General features: G+C 42.6%; 1 protein-coding gene, 1 non-coding gene and 1 pseudogene across 2 annotated transcripts in view; all 3 read right to left on the reverse strand.

Annotated features, from left to right (window-relative positions):
* Sv2c (synaptic vesicle glycoprotein 2C) overlaps nt 1–24,636 on the reverse strand; it is a 176,474-nt gene that overhangs the window by 134,451 nt on the left and 17,387 nt on the right. The gene's annotated exons all lie outside the window — the stretch shown is intronic.
* Nucleotides 13,791–13,891, reverse strand: LOC115065040 (annotated as a pseudogene).
* LOC115065037 lies at nt 17,584–17,692 on the reverse strand. Its single transcript, XR_003844839.1, has one exon. It is a non-coding gene; the product is annotated as a U6 spliceosomal RNA (small nuclear RNA).

A 24,636-nucleotide genomic window follows, 5' to 3' on the forward strand; every position in this document is an offset into this window, starting at 1 on the left:
AGATAGATAGATAGATAGATAGATAGATAGATTCTGTTTCTTCACAGAGCCTCCACTTTCAGTCTTTCCCTCTCTTGTATCCCTCATCAGCCATACTACAAACAGTTCCCGGGATGGAGGAATAGATAACTGTTATTAAAAGCTAAACATTGTATGTGCTTTTCAGATGCTGGGACAGCACATCTTTCTCATATCTGCCTTTACACAGACTTAAAAGGGTGGTGCACTCATTGCATACTGGCGCCCATAACAGCAGCTAGTCTGTTTCTCCACAGTGAATGTCAGGCCAGATAGCAAACCAGGCAGTCCCACTCCGAAGCTCACCGGTTTAAGCAGCGGATCAACTACCTTTCAGTGAAACTGTGAGCCTGTGGTGGAAATGAATCTTTGTTAAAGAAGAGCACCACACCAGGAGCCTGGGGATGATCTGGATTTCTCACAAATTCCTGGTATGCAGGGATTATGCACAGGGGATTATTATGAAAGAACTTAGTTCCCAGAGGTAGGGAGAATGGAGAATAGAGAGCGGTTACTAAAAGCATGAAGAGTTTTCATTTCCACAAAGTGAAGGGGTATGAAGAAAGAGGTTGATGATAGTTGTATAATATTCTGAGCGTGCAGTTAAAGATGATTAAATGTTTATTATGTTTACTTTTCACAATAAATATGCCAGAAACAAGAATTTTAAATATACTTTTATTAAATCCTTGATAATTTTGTACTATGTATTTTGATCATACTCTCTCTCTCCCCCAACTCTTCCCAAATCCACCCCCGACACTTCTTTGTGTCCTTTAAAAAAAGAGAAGATGTCAGCTCATAGAAAATATCCTGGAAAAATCATTTAAAATTATATAGAATCAATCTCTGGGTATCTCTTTCTGTTTCTCTCTCTTTGTGTCTCTTGCATGTGTACACACCTGCTCTTGCACACACATGCACAGAATCATGTATGTTTCTACAACCTAGAGATACTCATCCTTAACAGTGTTCGACTTTGAACACTTAGACTGTGCAGAGGCGAGAACATGGAGCACAGAGCATGGAGCACGGAGCAGGGAGCACAGAGAGTGGAGCACGGAGCAGGGAGCACAGAGCATGGAGCACGGAGCAGGGAGCACAGAGCTACTCACTGCACATGTGTACTTGAAGCCCAGCTCAGATCACTTTAGCATTTCTAACTCTTCCAGTGTGTAATTCCCTACTGGTGTCAGTGGCTCTCTCAAGTCATACAGGACTTTATGGCTTGTGTTGTCTACTTTGGCTGTCAGGACACCTTCTAGAACAATGTCACTTGTGGATCTCCAGCAACCCCCCGAGGTAACACTAGGAAGCTGTGAGCTTCTATAACAACAGAGTGGTTGTTCGGCTTCATCCTCGCACGAATGGACAGTGGTCTTTTGCAGGAGCTATGGGGTAAATAGTAACATCACTTTTCTAGTGGATGATGGCATGTCCTTGCAGATGCTTGTGTTAGCGAAACATTCTCAGGCTTAGCTTCTAATATTTTACTAACAGCTTTAATCACAAAATGAAAGCTCCTCTATCATTAATAGGTTTTAAAATTGAATGCAGGTCTTAAAAAATAGAACTACTCTTTACAGGTTACATAGCATTGTTAAGCCTCCTGTGGGTTTTCTGTTTTTGTTTTTGTTTTTTTTTAAATAGGATTTTGCGATCACCTCTGCTATAGCCCCAAATGGGTAACAAACTGTTGAACTAGTTTGCCTATCATTTTCTCTCAGTAATTCTGGATTCCAAATTGTGTACAGCTGCTGTGAGACTTGAGGTTTCCATCTTGGATAAGTGGTAGACAGCTGTAAGCTGTTCTTTTACCAGGCAGAGGTGGACAGTGTTTTCCCATCTCCCAGTCTGCCTGTCAACCACACTCTGGTTACAGTCTTGCAACAGTCTCAGTCCCCATGCTTTCATGTCCTCCTTTTGGTTACATTCCCTGAGGATTTCTTTGTCCTTCAGGGATCAGTCATTTTGATCAGTATTTTGAAATACTACCCAGGCCATGGACAAGGGTATGGGGTCGGGAAGAGCAGACTGGAAATGCGTTCAGTCCGGTGGATGCTTTTATAATTTGCTTTGATATTGCAATTTTCTCTAGCTTTTAAATATTATTCTACCACTTTAATTTACACTGGGCTATAATTCATCTGCCCTGACTCCTGCCATTGGGCAATTAGGCAGTTTTTTTACTATTAGCAATGCATGCTGAGAATTCCTGAGGCCAAAAGGAAAACAGAATTTTGGTAATTTTAAAATCATTGCATTGTCATATGGGAAGGTTAGAAGGGTGATCCGTTTTCCTGTGTTTTTGCCTAGTCTGGAAGTTGGCGGCTGGGATGAATGAAAAGCGTATTTTAGCATGTTAAGTGGCATTTGACCTCTGGTTAAAATGAACGTTTCTCATGAAATGTTTATCCTGTGCCATTCCCATTTTGGGTTGACAGTAGGTTTAGTGGTGACTTCCAGAAAGACATGTCTGTGTTTTAGCTACCATTTATAAGATATATAAATGATATCTTAGCTGAAAAAGTAAGTAATTGTGTTAAAATATTGAGATAAAACCTCCCTGGACTCTGTAGTTATGCCAAAGATCTAGGGACAACAGTCCTTGTGAGAGAGGACAGGAAAGACATGGAAGGGAACCAGTCCAGGTTGCAGCAACAGCTAGAAGCCAAGGGATCCCAGAGCCACCCACCCTGAAGGACAAGGAAGGCATCTTTGTTAGAGAGGCTGTGGTTCTGCTAATACCTCCAGGCTGGGATTCTGGCCTCTAGAGCAGAGATAAGATAAATTTCAAATCACTCAGTTTATAGCAATCTGGTAGGCAGACACAAGACATTAACACCGTCTTTTGCTTATTGAATTTTAAGAGGAACAGAAGTCTTTGTGTGTGTGCTATAAATATTTTTCTCAGATTGTCTTATCCACAATGAATTTTTGCCATGAATAGCTATTATAAATCATTTTATATAATCTACTTAAGTAGGTTCTCTGTTAGTATTTTCTGCCTTATTAGCAAATTTATTAGGGTCGTGTTGAGCTTCTAACATATGCATCTATAGAAGAACTAATTTTTGCTTTGTTGTTGAATATTTAGTTCTGTAACTTATTTTGTATATTGTATGAGGTAGGGCTAGCTACTAAATATTTCAGAAACAATTATGAAAACATCCCCATGGCAAGAAACAAAGTTCTTACAGGTGTTCGTGCCTCTTTAGACCTCCATTCTGCCTCAACGATGGCTGTCTACTGTTGGCTGGGCTTGCTTGATCTTTTCTTTTGCTATATTTTATACCAGTGCATGCTCCCCTCATGGCTCCTCCTTTTCCAGTATATTTTTATTATTTTCATCTGCATTCTCTTCCAAATAAGCCTTAGAGTTGCTTAGCCATTTTTTAAAGAATTCTCCATTAATGTTGCACTAAGTTTAAAAATTAATTCCAGAACTCAAGTCTGATAGTCAACTCACTCAATGCATATAAATATATTATCCAAGCCTTCATTAATTCTACTCAGTGACATTTATATAGTTCCCTATTGTGCCAATTATTTAATAAACAAAGCATATACATACATAATACATGTACTTAAGATTTTTATATTGATTTGTATATTTGCTTATTGGTTTCTCAGACTATGGCATATACTCTGACCACAAGCTCTTGTTCCTGTCAGACACATCAGAGGATCTGATAGCTGTCTCCTCCGGAACATCAGCATCTATGGAAGCATCCATCCAGGAACAGATGAGGTTAGCTGCAAAGACTGAGTCAGACTCACAAGAGGATAATTCAGCAGGTGAAGTCTGAGAACACCATGTTCACAGATACTGCTCTGCAGGAGGAACTGGCAAACAGACCTAGGACACCTTCAGTAGAGCCCACAAAGCGTTCAATACTCCTAGATTCAGTCCCCAAGTCACCAGTAACATCTTATGACTTTTTGGAGAAAAACAGATGCCCAAGAAGAATTCAAATAGTTTACATTATGAAGAATACTCAGATAAAAGAAAGAAAAAAAATTCAACCACAAACAACTCCTATTCGTGAAGAGTAGAGAAACATTCACTTCCATCGAATGACCAATGACATTCTCACAGAGGGTTTCCCCACATTGAGAGACTGCCAGGTTTGAAAAGGGCCAGCTGTGAATCCTCCTCTTCCACTGGGACCCCAAAAATCACATAAGGGGAACTCAGTGGGCAAAGCCAGGAGCTGAGTTCCTTTCAGAAAGCCTGGCCTGGAAGGTGTGTAGCTGGGGTGGGGGAGAGCAGGAGCTCCTGGAAGGTGTGTAGCCGGGGTGGGGGAGAGCAGGAGCTCCTGGAAAGTGTGTAGCCGGGGTGGGGGAGAGCAGCAGATCCTGGAAGGTGTGTAGCCGGGGTGGGGGAGAGCAGGAGCTCCTGGAAGGTGTGTAGCCGGGGTGGGGGAGAGCAGCAGATCCTGGAAGGTGTGTAGCCGGGGTGGGGGAGAGCAGTGTATTTCATGACGCTTGTGTATTTCCACAATGACTAAAGATCATTCACAGCTGGGCGTGGTGGCGCACGCCTTTAATCCCAGCACTTGGGAGGCAGAGGCAGGCGGATTTCTGAGTTTGAGGCCAGCCTGGTCTACAGAGTGAGTTCCAGGACAGCGAGGACCACACAGAGAAACCTTGTCTCGGAAAACCAAAAAACCAGACAACAACAACAACAACAACAAAAAGATCATTCACACCCTACTTATTAGGGACTGGTGACAGGTATATCAGGCATTATTTTAGGAGCTGAAAATCAGAAACTGAACAAGACACACTAAACCTCTGGTTGCATAGAATTTCTTCCTCAGTCATCACAATGGGGAAAAAAAAAAAAAAAGAACATATTCCATGCAGCAGTTAGTCCTAGAAATAAAAACAAGGCAGGGTGGGAACTCAGAGCAGCACGGCTCTGTGGAACTTCCATGTTGATGTTCTATATTTGAGTTGTCACTTTGAAACATAGTGACTACACATAGCTAGTGGCTGCCCAAAGGCATCACCAGGGATTGCCTAGTGGAGGAGGAGGAGGAACTATAGGAGGCGTGGTCCAGGGAGTGCTGATTGGCAGGTGAGCTTGAATAAGAGCTGACTCCAGCTAGAGCCGACTCTAGCTAGTCATGCTGCTACCCAGGGGCTCAGACACAGAACATCAGGCTGAAAGAATGAGGGCTGTCCAGTGGGGAAAGTCAGAGAAGGTGGGTAGCCAAACATAGTCGAGGGTGGGGGAGAATCAATGAAGTGACTAGGGACAGAGCACTGGGGACTTTGAAGGTTATGGGAATAGCCTTGTGCTTGAGTCTTAGACGAACACAGAGTACAGAAATACATCAGTTCATTTTCCACTGCTATAACAAAATGCTGTAGCCTGTCTACTCAATAAAACCTAGAGTTTAGCTTAGAGTTTCAGAGGCCAAATGCCCAAGATCATGCAGCTCTCTTTGTTCCACCTCTCACAAGGCCCCCCCCTTAGCCAAGACACAACACGGCAAAGAAGCAGAGAGGAAGATGGCTGCAAGCAGAAGAGATTCCACGCTAAGTCAGTAAGCCAAAGGCCAGGAAGGAGCCAGCCTTGCTCTATTTCTGATAACTCACTGCTGTGAGTGTCAGCTCCTTTCATGAGACCAGCATTAATCCTTTGAGGGCAGTGCCATTGCAATGTAATTCTATTCACACTCCACCACTTCCTGAGGAGTGCTCTGAGGATCAAGTTCCATGAGCCCTGAGAGGGTGAACCGGAAGCAGGAAGTGATGGGATCTAGAAGCATACAGCTCAGTGGTGCAAAACAAGGGCTTCCTTTAGGGCTAGCTTCTCCCAGTCACTGGAGACACGGTATCTTTGCTTGATCCCATTAGCTCTGCCCTTTGACATTTGTAGACATGTTTATTGTGACTACAACCATGTTATAATGAATCAATGACTTGTATGTGTTTCATGTCCTTAGAGGCAAAGTAGAGGAAGGAGGACAGACGAAAAGTCAAAGCAATCAAAAAAAAAAAAAAAAAAAAAAAAAAAAACCAAATCCGGCTGAGCCCAGTAGCTGCTCCATAAGTACCGGGATAAAACTGGAGTCCTTTATTCTCTAGTTGTAAGGGAATAAATGGAAGTAGAAGAAAAAAAGAAATTAATACCACTGTTACAGGATACTTCATGGCACTGAGAGCCCTGAGGTTGTGTTGTCTACTGGAAAACCTGTTTCTAGTTGTGGTGTGGCTCAGCCCTAGCACACACTTTTAATTCAAGAGTTTCCAGTTTATTGCCAACAGAATTAAATAAAGTCAACCACAGATCAAGAGGTGGGGCAAGCAACCAGTTGACAAGAAGTGAACATGGGGGGAAAAACCCACCAAGAGTAAGAGGGAGTCAGGGGGATGAAGAGAGACACACAGGAAGAGGAAGGGAGTGTCTTTCAATTTTAGGGGTTTTTGGAGATGGTGTGGAAAAAGAAAACATTCTTTTGTGGTGTTGGCTGATGAGGAAGGTCAGCTGGGCGATTTCTCTGCCTCTCTGAGCTAGCAGGCTTTCACCACAGCTTCTGGCTCCTGAGTCTTTACTGGTAAACTCGAATATTTGGGGCTCTGTTTTAAAAACAACACATCATCTATAAGTTAGAGATGTCTACCTTGTATGTTTAAAGGTTGCTATAGAGCCAGCTAAATACTCATTGACCTAAAGATGAAAAACTAAAAGCAGTCATATCTCCCATCTATTCCTTCAGTACACAGTTGCTCCCCAATCCTTACAAGAATTCAGCATCCTTTGAGAAATAGGCGGCTCAGACATCTTGAAATAAGCTATGTTTTAGACATAAATGGTGGTCTTGTTTAGGAGTCATATACACACATGGGCCCCAGCACTGCTTTTGTCCTTATTAGCCTGACAGCACTAGTTTGAAATGGGCAAGAACAGTGATTTAAGACTAAAACAAGAAAGGCCACACTTGGCCAACAGGATCTTCTAGCTGGTGAATGTCAGTTTACTTAGAATGTCTAAAGAATGGAAGAGTGTAGCTTGTAGTCAGAATTCATCACTTAGCAGTGATGCTGAAGTTTCCTTTCTAGGATGGAAAGAGTGATGGATGGAAAGTGATAACTGGCTAGGTTGGCTGTGCCCTGCCCCACCCTAAGAGCATAGCTGGATGTCAAGGGACTGAGACTCACTCTCTCCATAGTTTACCACTGCCATGTGTGCCAAGGTTTGGCCCACAAAGGAAAACCCTAATAGGCATGTCTGCTTCTAGTTTGTCTGTCCATCCTGCTGCAAGAACCAGGGTCATGTGGTTGGCAACTTTGTAGAGATTTGGTGCAATTTGAAAGCATAGCCAGAGCATCACCTCTGCCTCCTTTGCATCAGCTTGATTGGAGGCAAGAACTTCCCCAGACCCCAGTTAAGCCCCTGGAATGTCAACAGGTGAGCTGGTGTGCTTTTCCCTCAGTATCTCATGGTTTCCTTCTGCTTTGTCTAAGTTTTACTTGGTAAATATTTCATTTTGCCAGGTTCCTGGAAGTGGTCACAAACGCAGCTGCCTGTGTTTACTTGGGCACCACCTGAGCACAGAGACAAATTCCCCAGAGCACTGTCCCCATGGAATACCCAATGCCTTGTTTCCCTAGCTTGTGGTCTCCAGAAAGCAGGGGCCAGAGCCTCCCTGAATATCACCATAGGTACTCTATGACTCTAGGGAGAAGCAGCTTTGGGACCAAGATGGTTATTGATGCACAAATTCCCCACAGAGCTTGGAAAAAGCAAGAACACTGGACCAGCACAGGACTCTATGCTCTGTGTGTTTTAGCCAGGGTTCAGTGGGTGCACAGCAGTCCTGTGGACTGAGAAACGGGCCTGGAGAGGCAGGTCTTTACTTCAAAGATTCTCTCTCTCTCTCTCTCTCTCTCTCTCTCTCTCTCTCCCTCCCTCCCTCCCTCCCTCTCTCCCTCCCTCTTTTGCATGTATGTGCATGTGTGCTTGAGTGTGTGTGTGTGTGTGTGTGTGTGTGTGTGTGTAATTAGAAGAACAATGTAAGACGTTAAAAGAATCACTGTAAAAAAACACTCTCCTTTCTGTTTTCTAGTAAAATCTTTACTGTCTTGGGAGAAAAGAGCTGCTGAACTAATTCATTCACAACATATAAAGAAAAGACGGGGTGCTTCTCCCTCCTTGGAGACATTTCTATCTCAATTACAAAGTTAAACAAGTAGTGTAAGTTGCAAATGCTTAAGCTCAGAGGTTGGCTCTGAAGGTTGGATTTTGGAGGACAGGAGGTACTTCTGCACTGAGGGCCCTCTACTTGGGCTACTGAATATCACATCAGTATACGAGAACTGATCTGCTCCCAAAGTCACAAGGAAAGTCAGAAGCCATCCAGGCACATGGATGGATTCCAAGTTCTATAAGGGAAGGGGCATTGTTTTGGCTCGTCTTGGATTCTTAACGCCTGAGATGATCTCAAAGCTCACGGCATGCAGCAAAGTGATCTGCTGTGCAGTGGGTGCAAACCACCCACAACTGTAAGCACACAGAAGTGCAATAAAGGTCTCTGGGTGCTCTTCATCCAGGGACGTTACTTCCTGCGGGAACACACTCCAGTCAATCACCTTGCAGAATCCTAGGGTCTACACACTGATACTATGGAGTGGGATAGGGCCTAAATTGGTCTAATTAGCCCAAAGGTAGACAAATAGAGGTGCTCACTGGCTAGTGAACACATGTAATAAGAATTAAATATAGATTTAAAGTAAACCACAAAGCCTACAATCCAAACCTAGCCTGAGTCTTTCGCACACATTCATGCTGGATATTGGGACTAGCTTGTTTCTCGAGCCATTCACCTTTGACCTCATGCACCAAAAGTAAGATGGTTTTTGCTAGCTTTGGGGGCTCCAAACCCACTGCAAATTGCACCACAGAAGAGCTCATTCCTGACCAACAGAAAGACATGATTGGCAACTGATCATATACAGGGGTGCTCCCAAAAATTCATTACAAGAAAAACTTACAAGTTTTTCTTAAAGGAGGAAGAAAGGAAGGAAGGAAGGAAGGAAGGAAGGAAGGAAGGAAGGAAGGAAGGAAGGAAGGAAGGAAGGAGAAGATGCAGCTAAGGACATCCTGAAAACGTCCATCACCTTCTCCCGATCTCTGAGCAAGTCAACTTGCCTTAAATAACATCACATGTCACCTGAACACTCCAAGGGCATCCTGTTAGTGTTACTGGTCCTATCTTTGGCCCTTTGATGTCTCTTCTCCACATGTAAGTCACAGAAATCCTTCTAATCACATGACAGAAGACATTACTCCCCTCTGTAAGACCTGAAGTGCTTCCTTCCTGTGCCCCTGGCCCCATGTGACCTGATCCAGCTCCCTACTTTCACTGTCCACCATTGGCTTCTCTCTGTGCAGCCATACTGACCTTCGACATGCCAAAGCTCCTATGCCTCTGAGTTCTTGTGCTTGCTATTTCATCTTTTTGGAATGTTCTTCACCCGGGTTCACTGCTGGAGACCCCCTCCTAACTTTTTTTCTGGAAGGTAGGCCCAAGTGGGTCAGGAAGATCATCTTCAGCTACATATAAAGTTCACTTTACAAGAATAAATAAATAAATAAATAGATAAATAAATAAATAAATAAAATAAGCTAAAAGTGGCACCACATAGAGTCATAGGCCATAGTGCCCCTACATCACCATTCGTGAGCAGTACCCTTGATCATATTCAACTCTGACAACACAGTACACAGAATTAACTGTTCATTGTCTGACTTACCCCACACGATAACCCTCACAACAAGCAAGACTCTCCCTGGGTCATTTGCATCTAAATCCTAACACCTAAAAGAACATGAACATATCATAAAACCACTTGTTAAACGAACAAAAATAAACAACATCAGGCAAAGACACTCTCAGGCAAAGATAAATGGTATTTGCTGGCCTTCTCAGAACCTTTGAAATGCTAACATGCATCATGTGTCTCCAAAGGAGGGCCAGTTACCATGACCGAATCAGACCTCTGAGCTCTTCCCCAGCAAAGCATCCCCCAGGAGAATCCTTGGGACCAGCACTGGGGAGCTCTGCAGTGAGGCACAACATGAGTAAAACATGGTTCTGGCCCTGCCAATGAGGAGAGGGCTCACAAACAAGGATGGAGGCTTCCTCTGTGATCAGTGTGGTTCACACACCACAGAGCAGCCCGTGTAGCAAAGAAGACCCTGAGAAAGAACATTTATTGGGATTTTTCTTGATCCCATCTCAGGAAGGCAAAAGGAACTTCATGGCCAGCACCGCTGCAGGAAGAGACTTTCTTTCATCTTCTGTCTCCAGGTCCAGCAGCAGGAGCAGTCACCACAGCCCCATAGCCAACAGGGAAATGCACGGTGTGAATGGTAAAGCAAAGGGGAAAGGGCAAAAACCACATCCCGCTACGGGGAGCCTTGCTTCACTTCTGACAGACTTTCACACAGTTCACACTGAGCTGCTTCACACTCATTAGGAAAGCCCTCCTGGGCTGTCCTCACACAGAGATTGTGTTGTTCTCTGAAAAAGACAGGTCTAGATTGTAAAACTATAGCAGCGAAGGAACTTATTACCCAAAGTCTGCCAGATGAAAGGAGCCCTGCTTACTTTCCCAGGTCACAGGGATGTTCTTTGATGCCTGAGGTTGGCATTTCCTGTGGAGAAGCTGAATGGCGGTGGGAGAAGAGTAGGCTTTGGAGGTCAGGGAGAAGGAGGGATAGCCTGTGACCCAAACAGCCACTCTCAAGTAGGTCCCCGCTATAATCATAGCTCTCCAAAATACATCACAGTGTCTGGTGAGGTAGGGGAATGGGCTCATTGTCTACCTCTGCTAGAGGGAGGAAGACACTGCATGCTGAAACTAGACCCTACATTATAGCTGTCACCAAATAAGAAAAGATCTAAGGGCATTCAAGAGATGAAAGTTTTGATGGATGCCCTGCTTGTTGGATAGAAATACAAAACAAAGAAAAATATAACAGAACAACAAAGATATAATGTGTGTATTAGTCACTTCCAGGAAATGGCTTCATCTCAAGATGCTTTCAAAGATCCCTCTCCCCCATATGCTCTCTCAAGGTAAGTAGAACCAAGCAGAATCTTTTCCTCAAATGTTTCTTTATGTGGAATGTCACTGATATTACAATATGGCCAGGGTTCAACCCTCAGTCATTGGATGTTTGAGGACAGGCATATGCAATATGTCATTTGCATACCACACAGCATTTAAGTATTTCATACACACCACCACCCTCGATACTCATAACTACTTAGCACAGGTAGAACACCAAGTGGGTTCAAGTCACGAAGCAATGCTTTGACAGTTCTGGAGGGCGACAATCACAGTGTTGGAGTGGCATAGTTCCTTCTGAAACCCACAGAGCATCTCCCCTTGGCATTTCCAGCATGTTATGGTACTCCTGGGTCTCAGCATTCTTTGTCTCTGTGCTGTTCCACTCTCCACCACAGATCTTATGACTTGCTTCTTATGTCTGTGCCCAAGTTTCCTGTAAGGTTACCAGATGGGCTAGAACTCCACCTTAACAGCTTTAACTTAAATTGACTACCTGTGCAAAGATCCAAAGATTTCTAAACAATGTTGTATTCGTAGATATCGGGGGTTTGGATCTCAATACACATACTGGTGAGACACTGTTCAACCCACAAAAACCTTAAAGAGAAGTGACTACATGGAATTAACTCACATTTGACTAAGTGTGTAATTGACGTCACTGGTGTTATCCTGTATACAGGTTCTGACGGATCTCCAAAATGAGACTTACAGGTCCTCCCAGTCTCAGATACTTGCTGCTCTTCAAAGGACCTGAATTCAGTTCCCAACACCCACATCAAGTGCTCACAGGCACCTGTAATTGCAGCGGCATCCGCTGGCACTCACACACGCATGACTTCAGCAAACACAGAAAAGATGCGAGTGCATGAAATGCATGTATACACACACACAAGCATGAATGAAAAAAATCCTAGCATTCTCCTTGACTTCTTTTTTTTTTTTTGTACCTCGTCATTGAAAGCTTACGTGTCAGTTATATGTAATAACACTATGACCAGTTACACTTTGGAAATTAATTCTCCACTAGATTGCCATTTTGAATATTCTGCCCATGAGGACAAAAAAATTAGTTGATTCCATAATCATAAATTCACAAGGACCATCAAGGGATAAAGAGTGGGACAGCCTGCGCTCACATCCTTTGTTTGCCAGTTAGCAAGGGACCCTCAGCTAATCCAAGAGACAGCACAAAGGTCACTCGACCCCTCTTTATGCCAAACAAGTGATAAATCTACTTAAAACAAAAGCCACAATTAACTAAATTAACAATTTAGCTCCATTCACTATAGGTTGGGAATTTTGGAATCGATTTTGTATCCATGTGATCCCCAGGTCTAATAGCAAAGCATAATGAGAGGCTTTGGCCAGAAACCAAACTACCTGGAGAGGTAGTCCTGACACAGCAACCCAAGGAAAACAGATTTAAACATCTCCCTCTGTAGAAGAGAATACTGTCTAGGTTAGGGCTTTCATTACTGCGATTGAAAAAGAAAGTTGAAAAGGGAAAGGGTTTATTTGGCTTAAGCTTCAGTCTCATCAAAGTCAGGACAGGAACTTAAGCAGGGCAGGAACCTGGAGGCAGGATCTGATGCAGAGGCCATGGAGTGTGCCGCTCCCTGGCTTGTTCATCATGATTTGCTCAGTTTGCTTTCTTACACAACCCAGGACCACCAGCTTAGGGATGCAACCGCACACAATGGTCTGGGTCCTCACACATTAATCGTTAATTAAGAAAATGTCTTACAGGCTTGCCTACAGCCCATCGTATGGAGGCATTATTTTTTAAATGGAGCTTCCTGACCCTCAGATGACTCCAGCCTGTGTCAGGTTGGCATAAAACCCTCTAGCACAAACATACTGAGAAGCACAAACCCTCAGACACTAATACACTTCTTGAGAATGGTTTTTGGACGTGTGGTCCCTGTCTAATCTTGTCTTGTCTCCATCCCTCCATCTCTCTGTTCCCATATTTTTATCAGTACATCTGTCCTCCGTTTTTCTTATGTGGAAGACATCCTTCCCATTTCGTCTCTGTCTTTGTTGTTATTAAAAAAAAAAAACCAAAAAAAAAACAAGAAGTTTAAAACCTTAAAACCCTAAATATTACATCCTAATGCTGCTTTCTCACCTTCTGATCATTTGTCGACTTTCCACCTGTCAGTCAAGTGGGCCAGCACCCACCCCAGAAAGATTTCTTGAGCTCTATATATAGAGCCAAACACTTGCAAAAAGCATATGAAAAACAAATAGCTTTAACATTTTTCTACTTTGCTGTATAAACTAAGTGTGAATGACCTTTTCTTCAGATGTGATTCTTACATATTTTGGTATTCTGTAAAGTTTAAAAGGATCTGTAGATGTTTTACTGGCTTTAAAAACAAATATTTTAGCTGCATGTGGTGGCACATGCCTATAATGCCAGCATTCGGGAGGCAGAGGCAGGAGGATTGCTGCAAGTTTGAGGCAAGTCTGTTCTACATAGTGAGTTCCAGACAAGCTAGAATTTCACAAGATGCTTTATAAAAAAAAAAAAAAGTTTAAAAAACCCAATCTTTAAGAGAACTCTACATAATTTAATTCTACTGAGAAAATGGATCCTTTTAAGGGTTCCTTAAGTGTTCTTCATATATTTCATGCAATCAATTCTCAATTCCTTCTTTCTTATTTAATTATAATTATTTTAATATACGGAATGATTCTTCAATTTGCATGCCATCCTTGTATGGTAACTATGCTAATCTTCTCTGTGTCATGCCCGGTTTAGTGCACGTGCTTCAAGCATGCATATATGTAATCAGTCCCTCCCCCCTCAACACAGTGCTGAGTGGATGCATCACTTGGAAACTATTATTTACTTGCTCTATTTGGATTGTGATTCTGTAAAATCTGACTTTGGATCAGTCCACTGATGGGTTTACAATAGAAACAAGATTCACTGTCCAATTGGAGAATTAAGCAAAAAGATTGATTTTACAGTCCCACTTTACTCTTGAAGAAATTTCCAAATGTGTTAATCATTTCAATGCTCACTGATTTTCCTAAGAAGTTAAGTATTAGGGTCATTTATTTTTCCTTTCAACTACTTAGTCAGTTCTGTTAGTAGTTAATCCTTTGTGTCATTTGGTGGAGGGGGGGGTACATTAATTCAAGGGTTCAGCATATCTCTTGAGCTCTTGTTCATCTCCAAATGTCTTTACTCTTTCATCGTTGGGTATGTACTTATAGACTTTGGTTTTGTGTCAGGTACTTTAGACACTTGGGTTACAACAAGAAAGATTCCCCCGCTTCATGGAGCATGCATGCTAACAAACAAAGAAAAACCTGAAAAGAAGCATGTACTTTCCTGAAGGTGAGCTGTACTGTTAAAAGAAAAAAAAATGAATAAAGGCAATGAGACATAGGGAGTGATCTGGATGTAGCTATAATCGGATAATTCAATTAGGGCTTACTGAGACGAGACTTACAGGAGGAAAGAGTCAAGGGAACAAGAATGCCTGGAGCAGGATTGGAGAACAGAATCCCTCAGCGAGGCTTACACATGGTGTATCAGAGGAGTAGAAAGGTTACAGCAGTGAGGCTGGACGAGAGTAACAAAAGGGATAGCAGAAGCCGAACTCCCCACAGCAGTAAGGGGTGGGGTCTTGTGAAGTCTGTCTTCCTCCTAAGGATTTGCGCTCTTAGGGAGTCCTAAGCAGAGAAGAGATGTGATCAGACTCCACTCCAGGCAGTGCTCAGCCTGTACTCTGCATCCTAGAAGGACAAAGGCAGGAACAGGGACACTAAAAGAGGGGCGGAGCTTTGGTACTTCAAGCTATCAGACAGTTGTTGGTGAAGGCAGTAGACATGATGGGAAGTGGTCATATTCTGGTTATAATTTAAAGCTAAAGGCACAAGGCCCGTCTGATGGAGGCTGAGAAGAAAGGGAAAAGCGGCATGTGTGTTTTTCATCCACAGAGTAGAGGAAGGACAACGAAGCAGCGGGAATTGGTATGAAGTATAGAGAAGGGTTAGAAGTTTGGCTTTTGCATCTATTATATAACTTAGGAAGAAGTGGGTACCAAGTGGATGCATATGACTGGATTTTAAAGACATAACAATGAGTGGAATTGTCAGAAGAAAAGTCAATGAGTGACTTCTTTTGTGACTGGGTTACCTCACTCAGGATGATATCCTCCAGATATATCCATTTGCTCAAGAATTTCATAAATTCATTGTTTTTAATAGCTGAGTAGTACTCCATTGTTTAAATGTACCACATTTTCTGTATCTATTCCTCTATTGAGGGACATCTGGGTTCTTTCCAGCTTCTGGCTATTATAAATGAGGTCTAATAGGCCATCTTCTGCTACATATGCAGCTAGAGACACGAGCTCTGGGGGTACTGGTTAGTTCATATTATAGTTCCACCTACAGGGTTGCATCCCCCTTCAGCTCCTTGGGTACTTTCTCTAGCTCCTCCATTGGGGGCCCTGTGTTCCATCCAATAGCTGACTGTGAGCATCCACTTCTGTGTTTGCCAGGCACTGGCATAGTCTCACAAGAGGCTGCTATATCAGGGTCCCTTCAGCAGACTCTTGCTGGCATGTGCAAACTTTATATGACCCAGCACAGGGGAAGGCCAGGGCCAAGAAGTGGGAGTGGGTGGGTATGGGAGCAGGGACGGGGGGAGGGTATAGGGAACTTCTGGGATAGCATTTGAAATGTAAATAAAGAAAATAATAATTAAAAAAAAAGAGAAAAGTCAAGGGAAGGAAAGAGAAGACAGTGAGAGAAAGGAGACAAGAGAAGAGAGGGTTATACTCTGACTCACGAAGACTTAGAGGCAGAGTGGGTGAAGAGGATCAAGCAAGAAGGGATCCATGTGGAGAAGAAAAACAAAGAGTGTGACATCACTGGGAATTCATGTGAAGACCCAAGGAAGACATATACAGTAGTCAGGCTCTAGATGAGAGACCAAAAGGAGGAAACTTAATGTAAGTAAGGTTCAAGTCAACAGCTAACAAAAAGATGAAAGAGAAGTCCAAGATATCATAAAGGTGGCAGCTGCCAGAAAAGTGACTAAACTGCCTCCCGAGTTCAGGGAGGGCATGGCAGAGCAAAGACGAGGAATTTTAGTTCTTACCCAAGTTTACAGGGAGGGCCCATAGACCTGAAAATCAGACTATCAAAAAATCAACTGCTCTCTGCTGGTTTGCGGGACTAAGAAGAAACTCTGAGAAGAGTTTTAGATCCTTGATCATGAATGAGGATGCTCGATATCTGCTTGAGGTGGTGATGGGCCAGTATAAGGCAGTATTTTCATTTTTTAAGGCCACCATAAAATTACCACAAGTGTCATGGCTTAAAATAACAGAAATTTATCCTTACATAGTTTGAGAGCTAGAAACAGGAAGTCAGGGTGTCAGCAAGGCCATATCCTCCTGGGGGCCCTGTGGGGAAACCACGTCTGTGCTTCCCTTCTGACCTGAGGTTGCTCATAATTTCTGGCATTTCTTGGCTGATGATCTGTTATTCCAGTCTCTGCCTCTCCTTCACATAGCCTTCCTGTAAGTGACATGATTCACCAGACTTCAGACCTTCCCTGCCCCCTGCATAATCACATATAACTATTTTGAATGCAAAGGTCCTATTTACAAATAAAGTCATATTCTGGAGCCCTAGAAAAACTGTTTTTTTTTTTAAATTGGGGATACCATTCAATGCACACAGGCAATTTTTCAATTGTCTTGAAAAGTAAAATCTGAAATTATGTACTGAAGCAAGAGGATGCCACCATTGCGACAGTAGAGATTTTCTAAGGCATGCTACTCCTGAGAACCACAACAGAACAGAAGTCCACAGGAAGCAAATGAGAAAGTGAAGCCATCTCCCTCCTCTGGCCTCTCTGCTTCTCTCCAATCTCCTCTTGGCCAAGCCTAACTGGGAACCATCTCAGGAATCTAGTCTGTGACTACCCTTTCCCTCATGACAAGTAGAATATATGACGGTAGGTCTGAAGGAGAGAGACCATACCTTCATCATTAGCACTGTTGCTGGCTGGAGAAGACGGATCCTGCCGAGCTGTCCTCTGGATTTAGCTTCAATTCCTTCACTAAGTACATACCTGAGGAAATTCGGTCCTGGTTTGTTCCTGAGTCAGGCTGGCCAAGCATTTCAGCACTTTGGTCAGCTCCGAGGGCAGCACCGACAGACAGCAGCCCAGTTAATGGTCTTCACAAACTTGCAACCATCTACACACAGCTGCCTGCATATAGCTAGCCCCTTTGCAGACTTTTAATAAGATAACTGCAAGTGAGTTAAAGCAGTCTTGGGAGTGAATATAACTTTGCATTCCAGCAAGATGTCCGTAAACGACTAAAAGCAGGTGGTTAGTCTTAGTCTACTTTTTCTAGAGGTAAAGGAGAAATTCCATAAATCTGGAAAAAAAGAATCAGTGCAGATTTTAGACACCTAGACACATATGTGAGAACACACTGAGTTTTCTGTTTCCTCTTAAATTAAATTTTTTTTCCTTGCGCAGGGGCCATGCTAATCTTCTCTGTATCGTTCCAATTTTTAGTATATGTGCTGCCGAAGCGAGCACTAAATTAAAATTTATAAAGCAAGCTAATATTTTCAATATTAAAAAAAAATCACAGAACAAAGTAAAATCAAGGAAGCTGTGAAAACTGCATTTGTTATTAGGTACTTCTGAGAACTTTGATGACTAGCCGAGGATGAAACTGAAAATGCCACGTTATGCTCTACAAAAGCACTCTCGTTTTACCTAGAAAAGCAACAACACATTCCTAAGCTAATGGGAAGTTAAAACCCCGGAAGCCAAATTGGAATGAAAATGCTTAAATTGTATCTCACTGTTAGTTATTATTTGAAATTTGTGACTTTCAATTGCTTCGTAGAATTAGTTATATGCATCTAAAATAAATAGTAAGACAGACTTATAAAACTCCTTTTAAAAGGGGGGGGGGCAGCAACAAGAATTATACTCATGAATCAACACAGAACATCCATTAACCTAAGCGAGCTCAGCCACGGGCCAGTCTTGACTTCTCAGCACATTAACCTAAGCAAGTTCAGCCACGGGCCAGTCTTGACTTCTCAGCACATTAACCTAAGCGAGCTCAGCCACGGGCTACAGTCTTGACTTCTTTGTGCTGAGTGAGACCAGAAATTTTATTTTCATATTTGTGCTTCAGCCCTCAGAGCCTGAAACCCCACAGAGGGGTTTCTATATTTTGCTGAACACATACACTGTGGAAAATTAATCTAACTGGCATTCCACTGGATGTGCTCAAGCAAAACTGAGGGAAGCATTAACTATGTGTGTGACTTATCATATTCTGGAATAGTATATTAGTTGCTGATAAGTATCAAAATAGAAAACCAATAATTTGATAAAACTTGAAATAATCTGAAAACAGTTAAAGGATCTTTGGTCCACGTGTGTGTGTGGTGTGTGTGTGATGTGTGTGTATATGGGTATGTGTGGTGTGTATAATGTGTGTATAACGTGTGTATGCATGTGGTGTGTATGTGTGTGTGTGTGTGTGTGTCATGTGTATAAAATAAAAATTCTATTTGGTGATACTTCTAAATAGTCATTACAGTGTTGACATGCAAACCCATATATGTCCAGAAGTAATAATGGTAACACACCCAGAGCTTAAACAAGACCAGAACAAAAAGAATTTAGATATCTTTATAACAATTGTTATTAAAACACAGTTAAGAATTACTAATATTTTAAGAGAATATCACTATTCTATTACTCAAAACATCGCTTCATAATTATTCTTTAAATATCTTTATGCTCAAGGAAAAAATGTAAGTTTCTAAAGTTGCAAAACTGGAAATAAAGTCAGATGCAAATGAATAATATAACAAGATTCTCTTTTTCCTTTGTCCATCTTTCACTACAGTTAACTACAAAAAAGCACAAAGACTAGATGAAGAATGTTAAATAATGGATCAAAGGTACTGTCATTTTGGAAATCTATTACACAGCATGCTGAATATTTCAGCAGTTTTAATTATGCATCATTACACCCTCCATTACCTTTTCCGACATCCCTGTATGGTTTTGCAGACTTTAACATTATAACAGAATGGGTAATGGAGCAGTGAAGCAGACCAGGCGCTATAACAAAAAGCATTTGTGCAAATGTCTAATAGAATATTAATGAACCAAACTAATGGGGAAAAAAATCTTGCTCTTCCAAATGTTAAAGCTTCCGGAAGCTGGCTGTCAGCAGAGGCTAAGGCAAGCCTTCGCAGTCCTAAGCTGGTGAGAATCACAGATGCACATCAATGAGGACCTCGTACATAAAGTCAAGGGCATGTTTCCTGTTTGATTAATAAAGGATATTTATTGAACATCTCTCAATAAGCTTACGAGTAAACTACATAAGCCAAATTCCTGTCTATGATGCTGACAGAGCAGCACAGAACACAGAGAGCCCGTTGGCTTATGGACAGGGCCTGGTTTAAGACAAGAAGACACACACCCAGTGCTGAAGCACTGTGCTCTCATGTCAGTGGTGCTTGCTCTCTGGATTCAGTCACTTCGCTTACATAATATGAGCCACTTGTATCAGGCTCAGCACATCCTGCATCTACTGGGGACCCTGAAGAACCCCAACAAAAGATGAATATTCATGAATAGGCTGAGGATATGCTATCTCAGCTGTACATTGGAAGACACCTAAGTCGGACCCTGGAAGGAAAGGAAAAACATCATTTTAATCAGGCAGGAAGGATAATGGGAATTGTCTCAGTGAGCTGCGGTAAGGACGAGCAGAAGCTTGTTCAGGGAGGCAAGAAGGACCAAAGGAGGCAGGAGAGAGAGAGCATTCCCCCAGCAGAACCCCAGGACATTCAGTGGGGTTCCTCATGAGGGTGGAGCCATTAGTGATCGTTAGCAAAGCTGATACGGTGCTTTCAACTTTACAAGATAATTTAGGTGAGAAAATGGATTAAAGACACTAACCAGATGGGTTTGCCCGGAAACTATTGTATTGTTTTAAGTTTCTGGTGAGGGAGGCCTGGGCTGAGGCTGTGAGAAAACTGAGTAATGAGTATCTGGTGACACAGCCAGCCTGTCACATCCTTCTATCCTTCCTCTCTTCTGTTAAGCCCTACAGTATTTTAAAAACAAAACAAACAAGCAAGCAAACAAACAAAAATGCTCTCCAAATGCCCTAGTGGCTGGATGGTTAAACAATTCCACAATAAACAATATTCTTTCACATGTCTACAGGGGAAATAGGCTCTTTGTGTTCTTAGATTACCTTAGGATGGGATTTCTAATAAATGTTGATGCAAATGCTGTTTAGTTTTGACATTAATATGTTTCAGTTAAGTGTAAGGAGTTTTATTACTAATCTTAGGAGAGCCTCTGGGGAAGACCGTCATGTGATCAAACAGAAGAGAGGGTACGAGATAATTAGACTCTTCTAAAGAAACAGAGAGAACTTCAGCACCTGGCAGAGACAATGCTAGCAGGGCTTTCTTTGGTCAGCCCCGGAAACATACACACAACTAACATTAGACATACCAAGCAGGATGTGGTTAATAAATGTATACACTTGCATACATGTAACAACCATCAGGGAAAAAAAAGAGGTCATAGATTTGAAAGAGAGCAAGAAGGCATATGTGAGAGGGTTTGGAGGGAGGAAAGGGAAGGGGAAATATGTAATTATATTATAATCTCAAAATTAATAAAACAATAAAATGTATGTCCGCTACACAAAAATGAGATAAGCTCATATATTCTAGTGGAGAATTAAAAATCATATTAAAATTTGTTTTCAACAACAGCAAAAAAAAAAAACGTGCTGAGAAAAAGACAAATGAAATATCAACAGAAAAGCCAAGATGAACACAACTCCAGGCACGGTGCTTTGGCCGGTAGAAGGGAGCAAAACCTCTTCCAGAGGAGAGCCTGGTGGCCCTGGAGAACAAGAGATAAGCTGTACAGCCCTCAGGATAAGCCCCCACCCCACAGCCTTGAGTACAGTGGGCTGCACATCCTACTGTGACTTCTCTGAAGGTCAGGCCAGCAGGAGAGAAGATCATGCCAGTTCATGTGACTCGGGGCTGCAGCCAGGCACCATCTCGATGAGTCCTTTCAAACTATAAAGGTGAACTACCTTAAGGGGCAGCAAGCAGGGAACAAGCACAATTCAGGGAGCCTGAATTTCACTGGCCAAAAGACCTAGGATGAGAGAGGACCCTGGGTGGCATTTGTAGAGCTAAGTGATAGGGCCAAGCTAGAAAATGCAGGCTGCAGGATGCTTGGCTCAGGCAGGGAAGACCAGCCCAGCACTTAGAATCTGAGAGCTGGTCTCCTCCACGGAGAACAGCACAGGAGTTTGATAGTCCTGAGCCTGAGGTTGGTGAGTAGATCCATCTCTTGTGTCACATCTTCTCTTCACACAATGGAAAGTGATTTTTCTCCCACAGGGTGAGTAAGACTCAGATCTTCAAAGTATGAAGCTGGGACCTCCACCTTTCAGACGTCAGAGCTGAAGCTACGTCATGCATGCCCGGTGCATTTGGGATACACCAATCTGAGCACAGGCTACCCAAGGGTGTATTATATGATCTGCGGAGTCTCTGAAGGGAGAGAACACCTGGGCAGTTGCAGACTGTGATGCTGAGTGTGACCAGCAAGTGGTCCAAGGTATGCAAAGAAGCTAATGAAGTGAAGCCAGCTCAGCAGACATCAGGTAGCTATCCAATACAGACCCAACGCTAGCATAAGCAAAAGAAAGAAGCTCACAAGTTCAAATGTGGCAGCGTCTGTTCACATTTTTTTTTTTTATTATTGGTTGTAAGAAGTGGAAGAGGGATAGACATCGAATGGGTAGGGTCAAGAGGTGTTACCTATCCTGCAACTCACAGAACAGTCTTCACAAAGAATTACCTCGTCCCAGATATCAGCCATACTGAGGCTGAGAAACGTTGCCTTAAGCAAGTGTTCCAAATCACCAAGGGCCTCGGGATGGCTTGTACTGACTCTCACTCTGAATTACAGTACCGATGAATGCCCATCTTGAACACTTTGCCTATATCCATATGCTTCTTGTGACCACAGGCTGTGTTATTCCCGTCTTACTTTCCTAATGATGGGCTATCCCTTGCATGAGGGAGATGGCTGGCTTGTTGACTGAAGTTGATTGAAATCTCCCTCTTTCTCCCTGGCTTCCCCCATCCTTCCCCTGCTTGCGAACCTCAGGCTGGGCTAGACTTGCTATGTAGAACAGGCAGAAATTAACCCCCTGACCTTCCTGCTTCAACTTCCCAAATGCTAACATTACAGGCATGCACAGCAGCACCCAGCTTCAAATTTGTTGAAACTCCTGTTACATTTTTAAAAGAATATTTCAAGTTTCTACCCAAACCTATTAATCCTATTTTGTTAAGAAGAAAATAAAAGGTGGCCATGATCCTTTATGCATTTACCCTTTAAGTACCTAAAGACAGTCATTAAGTCGTGTGTCTGTCTTCCCATCTCTGCTTAAATTCCAACCCTGTCATTATTATCCTGCAGGAACGAATGCCTTCCCATGGCAGCAACTGGTGAAGTAACTGTAGTTTTGATGCTAGTGTTCATTATCTACTGTGAAAACTACATTTATTTCACTTAGCTGAGTTGTGGCTTATGAGCTAATACATGAATAAATAGCCAGTCTTGACCTCCAGTTAACTCAAGGCAGCTTTACATAAGCCAGGATTAAAAATTAAATGCCATGTGTAATTGACACTTTCTCTTTTCATGGTTATCCCAATTTTTGAAAGAGATAATAAACATTTGCTAATTTTATAGTTTATTGACATTATAAATGTTCACCAGGCATTTCACAAATGAAATATCACGGGCCATTTGCTGACAAGCCTGTGCTTTAAAGACTTTGGGCAATTCAAATTCAACTAACAGCCGGGGTGTCATTGCTTCTGAGATATAAGCAATTGGTCCTCCTAAGGAATACACACATGTTGTGGGGTCGGGGATTGTGGTTTGGGGTAAAGAAGGCAAAGACAAATGGCCTGGAACTTATACAAATCCCTCTTGCATCAGTGGGGGGTGGGGGGAGCTGAGCTGCCAGTGGGGGGAACGGGGGGGAGCTGAGATGCCTGGGTGATGAGGCCGAATGGCCTGTGGGTCAAACATCAGCATGATGGTTGGCCTGAGAAGCTGACACTTCAAGAGGCAGACATCTTGATTCTCAATGCTGTCAGTCAAAGAGACAGAAAAAAAAAATGTTATAAAGAGAGTTCTGTGTTGTCGTATGTCAGCCAGATTGAAAAATCAGTGGTTAGTTCTCTTGTGAATGCAAGACACCACCCTTCCAAGCAGAAAAGCAGTGTGACCAGAAGACCCTGGGAAAGAGCTGTTAGCTATGTTGTGGCTTTCTGAGTGAAGATGTTACAACCCATCGATATTGGCAAGAATAAAGACCCCCCCCCCAACAAACACACACACGGAGTCTCATTTGGGAGTCTCATTTGGGAGTCTCATTGAACAGATTGTATGTTACACCTAATGCCTGACGTAGAGACCAACCAATCAATGAAAGAATAATAAGATAACAAGAAATAATATGGTAATAACAAGAAGGTGTACAATGTCCCCCCCCATCAAAAATTAAGATCAAACAAATTACTAAACATTCCCTTAATCTTGGATTAGTTATACAAGTCTTATGTTTAATTACAACACAGATCTTAAGCTTCTCTCTTCAGGCCTACTGGGAAGCTGATGTTAACCTTTATATGGCTTCGTTGATTCACTTTTTTTAAGTCACTGTCCCTGAACACAACCGAAGCTGCTTCTGCGCACACAGCCATACCCCGAAGGCCCCACCATCATTATGTATTCAGATTCACAATAATACAGGTTGGGGAACACAATTAGCTGTAATGAATTTATCAATAAAAGAGGAGGGCTCTGCCCCAGCAGTAACAGTGCCCGCATTCACAGATAAAGACTAGGTAGTTCTTATCAACACTCCGCATGTAGCTGAGAAGGCACACAAGAAGGCATGCTCTCCTCTCTCCTACACCATCCTCCTACACCATCCACTCAATGCCTTCTGATTATTTCTTTCTTCTGAATTATCCTTAAATCAGTTTTAGCTGACAAGGGAAACCATCACATCCTCAAGCTTGTTGATCATGGTGGATAACTAAACTTGTCATCCAGCTCTCAACCTGTGAGACCACAGGGTCATGACCTCTATAGAGGTCATATGTCAGATATCTGGCACATCAGATATTTACATTACTATTCATAACAGTAGCAAAATTACAGTTATGAAGTAGCGACAAAAATAATTTCCCGGCTAGGAGTCACCACAACGTCAAGAGCTGTATTAAAGGGTCACAGTCTTAGGAAGGTAGAGAGGCACTGCTCTAAAGTCTCTTCTGGAAGCGATACAGAATTATTGCCTGCCCTCCCCAGTGTCCCCAGAAAACAAAGGCAGGGAATCCCACAGGAAACACTGCTTGACAATGAACTTTAAG

This window comes from Mus pahari, chromosome 11 (assembly GCF_900095145.1).
Source record: "Mus pahari chromosome 11, PAHARI_EIJ_v1.1, whole genome shotgun sequence".
Classification (NCBI taxonomy): Eukaryota; Metazoa; Chordata; class Mammalia; order Rodentia; family Muridae; genus Mus; species Mus pahari.